Raw genomic sequence first — 6539 nt, forward strand, 5'->3', positions numbered from 1 at the left:
GAACTCCTGACCTCAAGTGATCCACCCACCTCAGCCTCCCAGAGTGCTGGGATTACAGGCATGAGCCACTGTGCCTGGCCATTACCTGAAGAATCTTTATATGAGCAACATGGTAAAGCCAAGAAAGCATTATCTGTTCATGCATTTCAGGTAGAAAGAACTTGCAAACTAACAGGATAAAATTTCTATTTTAAGTGCATAATTCTGTATGTATACTTTCTTGAGATCATGACTATTAATAGTTCATCAATATCCCTTATTGTGTATGTGTACAGTTTATTTTCAGTGAGTAAATGATCTTTCAAATGATTTTAACTCATATTTGTAACTTGGGGATAGACACATTTATTCCTTGCTTATAATTCTTTGAAATCACCAAAAGAAAATTACTATTCTTATCTTGGCATTATTGATATTCTTTATTAAAATAAAATGGTTTTTGTCTTTTAGAGAATGTCTGTTTGGTGTGGCCAGGGGTTAGGGGGAAGGAGGTGTTTGCATTTTTGGCTTTACGTGACTTTCCAAAAGCCCCAGTAGCTCACAGTCAAGGTCAAAGCATATAACTGTTCTTGTGTATCAGGAAGTCTTTTATTTAAAAAACTCAATTATTTAGTATGCTAAAGCAATTGTACAGCCAGAGGAACTTAGGGTCAAACTTAAAGCCAAAGAGCTTGGAAAGGTTTACTTTATTTCTGATAATGAGGACCTGGAAAAGAGAATAAAATAATCCATCTAAATTTCTTAACATTGGAGACGAATCCCTGCCTTACATTGCCAATTATACAGCTTTGCACCTGCTCCCCTTGTTTGCTCATCCTCCCATAGTTCTTGTCCCAGATATCACCTGCTCAGAAGGCTTCACTTCCTTCAGACACTCCAGGATCACAACTACAAGCCACTAAGCCTTGTAGACTTCCCTGTACACAATTCCAAACAATCTCATTCATTAAACCAAAGGATTGCTTGAGCCTTGAGCCTGAGAAGTCAAGGCTACAGTGAGCCAAGATCACGCTACTGCACCCCAGCCTTGGTGACAGAGAAACACTGTTTCAAAGAATAAAAAAAATAAAGCTCCCATGGAAAAATAAAATTCCAGGAAATTCCCCCTCTGTTTACCTTTTATTAACTAAAAAATAACGCATTTCCGATTTTAACATACCCTCTGGATGAAGTAGACTGCTCCTGCAGGACTCAGAAGATCCCCCAAAACTGTGAGTGCCCCAACTGCAGAAGTGGGAAAGGGAAACTCTCCTCTCCTGAACACACACATGCACTGGAGAAGATGAAGTTCTAACTTGCAGAAGTTTCTCACTTTATCAGGAGCTGAGTCAGTTTGGACAGCCAAGTGAAATACAGGGGTAGAGAAAGCAGCAAAAAGGTCCTGGGTGCTCGCTGGGTCCCCAAGCAGCCCATTCCTGCCTGGCAGCACAGGGATCCATCAGGAGGGTGGCCAGAGAAGCAGGGGATAAAACTCCACAGGGATGAACTTTGTAACAATTTGAGCCGGGTGAACAGCCTCCTAGCCAGAACTCATGGGAGGGTGCAAATCCGGTGTTCAGACGCCACAGGTGGGGGAAGAACCAAGCCCTTTTCTTTCAAAGCTGGAAGGAGGATAACCTGGGGCAGGTTTTCAAGCCCATATTGCGCTCTGCCTGGAAACAGTCTTGGGGCTGTTGGGTAGGGTGGGCACAGTGCGAATGAGACGGGTCCTTCGATTTGCATGGGAGCTGCATGAGGCCTGTGACTGCCAGCTTTCCCCCACTTCCCTGACAACCAGGATGACTCAGCAGAGGCAGCCATAATCCTCCTAAATACACAACTCCAGTGACCTGGGAACCTCACCCCCATCCTCCACAGCAGCAGCAGCAACAAGACCTGACCAAGGAGAGTCTGAGCTCAGACACGCCTAGTTCTGCCTCCACCTGATGATTCTTCCCTACCCAGCCTGGTATCAGAAGACAAAAGGCATATAATCTTGGGACTTCTTAGGGTCCCACCCATCACCATTCATCCCCATAATACCACAGCTGATGCTCTCTGGAAAGCACCACTTCCTGGCAGGAGGCCAACGAGCACAAAAATAGAACACTAAACCATCAAAGCTAAGAACCCTCAGGGAGGTGAGACTTCCTTGAGAGGTGATTCCAGGTGGTTATCAGGAGTGGGTGGGTGGGGGGAGAGAAAGAGAAAGAAAATTTATTCCAGGCAGAAGACATCACATATAGACAAGTAGAAGAAAGAAATTCAGAGTTTGAAGACAAGGTGTTTGAATTAACTCAATCCAACAAAAACTAAGAAAAAAGTATAAGAAAATATGAATGACGCCTCCAAGTTGGCTGGCATTATGTTAAATGACCAAATCTAAGAAAAATTGGTATTTCTGAAGACGAAGATAATTCTAAAAGCTTGGAAAACATATTTGGGGGAACAATCAAGGCAAATTTCCCTGGCTTTGCTAGAGACCTAGACATCCAAATACAAGAAGTACAAAGAACATCCAGGAAATTCATCATAAAAAGATCTTCACCTAGGCACACTGTCGTCAGGTTATCCAAAGTTAAGACAAAGGAAAGAATCTTAAGAGCTGTGAGACAGAAGCACCAGGTAACCTATAAAGGAAAAGCTATCAGTTTAACAGCAGATTTCTCAGCAGAAACCCTACAAGCTAGAAGGGATTGGAGCCCTGTCTTCAGTCTTCTCAAACAAAACAATTATCAGCCAAGAATTTTGTATCCAGCAAAACAAAGCATCATATATGAAGGAAAGATACAGTCGTTTTCAGACAAATAAATGTGGAGAGAAGTCGCCATTACCAAGCCACCACTACAAGAACTGCCAAAAGGAGCTCTAAATCTTGAAACAAATCCTGGGAACAAATCAAAACAAAACCTGTGTAAAGCATAAGTCACACAGGACCTATAAAACAAAAATACAAGTTAAAAAGCAAAAACAAAAAAAACAAAGTAGACAGGCAACAAAGAGCACAATGACTCCAACAGTAACCCACATTTCAGTATACTAACGCTGAATGTAAATGGCCTAAATGCTCCACTTAAAAGAACCAAAGAATGGATAAGAACTCACCAACCATCTGCTGCCTTTAGGAGACTCACCTAGCACATAAGGAATCACATAAACCTAAAAGAGTGAAAAAAGGCATTTCGTGCAAATGGACACCAAAAGGGGGCAGGGGTAGCTATTCTTAGAAAAACAAAATTTAAAGCAACAGCAGTTAAAAGAGACAAAGATGAACATTATATAATGGCAAAAGGCCTTGTCCAACAGAAAAATATCACAATTCTAAACATGTATGCGCCTAACACTGGAGCTCCCAAATTTATAAAACAATTACTAATAGACTTAAGAAATGAGATAGACAGCAACACAATAATAGTGGGAACTTCAATACTCCCCTGTCAGCACTAGACAGGTCAAGACAGAAAGTCAACAAAGAAACAATGGATTTAAAGAACACCTTGGAACAAATGGACTTAACAGATGCATATAGAACATATCATCCAATAGCCCCAGAATATACATTCTTTTCAACAGTGCATGAAACTTTCTCCAAGATTGACCATATGATAGGCCATAAAACAAGCCTCAATAAATTTAAGAAAATTGAAATTATATCAAGCACTCTTTCAGACCACAGTGGAATAAAACTGGAAATCAACTCTAAAAGGAGCCTTCAAAACCATGAAAATACATGGAAATTAAATAACCTGCTCCTGAATGAGCACTGGGTCAAAAACAAAATCAAGACGGAAATTTAAAAATTCTTCAAACCGAATGACAATAATGACACAACCTATCAAAACCTCTGAGATACAGCAGAGGTTGTGCTAAGGGAAAGCTCATAGCCCTAAATGTCTACATCAAAAAAACTGAAAAAGCACAAACAATCTAAGGTCACACCTAAAGGTACTAGAGAACAAGAACAAACCAAACCCAAATCCAGTAGAATAAAGGAAATAACCAAGATGAAAGCAGAACTAAATGAAATCAAAACCAAAAAAACACAAAAGATAAACAAAAAGCTGGTTCTTTGAAAAGATAAGTAAAATTGATAGACCATTAGCAAGATTAACCAAGAAAGAAAAGAAGAAATCCAAATAACCTCACTAAGAAATGAAACAGGAGATATTACAACTGACACCACTGAAATACAAAAGATTATTCAAGGCTGCTATGAACACCTTTACTCACATAAACTAGAAAACCTAGAAGAAATGGAAAAATACAACCCTCCTAGGTCAGATCACCAAAGAATTAGATACCCTGCGTAGACCAATAACAAGCAGCAAGATTGAAATGGTAATTTAAAAATTACCAACAAAAAAAAGTACAGGACCAGACAGATTCACAGCAGAATTCTACCAGGCATTCAGAGAATTAGTACCAATCCTTTTGACAGTATTCCACAAGATAGGCAAAGAAGGAACCCTCCCGAATTCATTCTATGAAGCCAGCATCACACTAATACCAAAACCAGGAAAGGACATAACCAAAAAACAAAACCACAGACCAATATCCTTGATGAACATAGATGCTAAGATCCTTAACAAAATACTTGCTAACTGAATCTAACAAGAAAAACATTATCAAAAAGATAATCCACCGTGATCAAGTGGGTTTCATACCAGGGATACAGGGATGCTTTAACATACACAAATCAATAGATGGTGATATACCACATAAATAGAATTAAAAACAAACATCACACAATCATCTCAATAGATGCAGAAAGGGCATTCAACAAAATCCAGCATCCCTTTATGATTAAAACTCTCAGCAAAATCAGTGTAGAAAGGATATACTTTAATGTAATAAAAGCCATCTATGACAAACTCACAGCCAACATAATACTGAATAGGGAAAAGGTGAAACCATTCCCTCTGAGAACTGGAACAAGACAAGGATGCCCATTCTCACCACTCCTCTTTAAAATAGTCCTGGAAGTCCTAGGCAGAACAATCAGACAAGAGAAATAAATAAAGGGCATCCAAACCAGTTAAAAAGGAAGTCAAACTGTCACTGATTGCTGACGATATGATTGTTTACCTTGAAAATCCTAAGGTCTCCTCCAGAAAGCTCTAGAACTGATAAAAGAACTTGGCAAAGTTTCCAGATACAAGATTAATGTACACAAATCAGTAGCTCTTCTATACACCAACAGCAACGAAGCTGTTGAAAATCAAATCAGGAACTCAATCCGTTTTATAATAGCTGCAAAAAAGTTAAAATACTTAGGAATATACCTAACAAAGAATTCAAAAGTCCTTTACAAGGAAAACTACACAACGCTGCTGAAAGAAATCATAGATGACACAAACAAATGGAAACACATCCCATGCTCATGGATGGGTAGAGTCAATATTATGAAAATGACCATACTGCCAAAGCAATCTACAAATTCAATGCAATCCCCACCAAAATACCACCATCACTCTTCACAGAAATAGAAAAAATAATTCTAAAATTCATATGGAACCAGAAAGAGGCTGCATAGTCAAAGCAAGCTAAGCAAAAAGAACAAATCTGGAGGCATCACACTACCTGATTTCAGACTATACTGTAAGGCCATAGTCACCAAAACAGTGTGGTACTGGTACAAAAATAGGCACAAAGATGAATAGAATAGAATAGAAAATGAATAGAATAGAATAGAATAGAATAGAGAACCCAGAAATAAACCCAAATACTTACATCCAGCTGATCTTCAACAAAGCAAACAAAAACGTCAAGTGGAAAAAGGACATTCTTCTCAACAAAGGTGCTGGGATAATTGGCTAGCCACACGTAGGAAAATGAAACTGGATCCTCATTTCTCACCTTATACAAAAATCAACTCAAGATAAACTAAGGACTTAAACCTAAGACCTGAAACTGTAAAAATTCTACAAGACAACATTGGAAAAGCCCTTCTAGACATTGGCTTAGGCAAGGATTTTATGACCTTGAATCCAAAAGCAAATGCAATAAAAATAAAGATAAATAGCTGTGACCTGATTAAACTTAAGAGCTTTTGCACAGCAAAAGGAACAGTCAGCAGAGTCAATAGACAACCCACAGAGTAGGAGAAAATCTTCACAATCTATACATCTGACAAAGGACTAATACCCAGAATCTACAACAAACTCAAATCTGTAAGAAAAAAACAAGCCCATCAAAATGTGGGCTCAGGACATGAAGAGACACTCAAAAGAAAATATACAAATGGCCAAGAAACATATGAAAAAATGCTCAACATCACTAACGATCAGAGAAATACAAATCAAAACCACAATGTGATACCACATTATTCCTGCAAGAATGGCCATAATCAAAAAATCAAAAACAGTAGATGCTGGTATGGTTGCAGTGAACAGGGAACACTTCTACACTGCTGGTGGGAATGTAAACTAGTACAGTCTCTATGGAAAACGGTGTGGAGATTCATCAAAGATCTAAAAGTAGAACTACCATTGGATCCAGCAATCCCACTACTGGATATTTACCCAGAGGAAAAGAAGTCTTATTCAAAAAAGATACTTGCA

This window comes from Cebus imitator, unplaced genomic scaffold (genome assembly GCF_001604975.1).
Source record: "Cebus imitator isolate Cc_AM_T3 unplaced genomic scaffold, Cebus_imitator-1.0 Scaffold83, whole genome shotgun sequence".
Classification (NCBI taxonomy): domain Eukaryota; kingdom Metazoa; phylum Chordata; class Mammalia; order Primates; family Cebidae; genus Cebus; species Cebus imitator.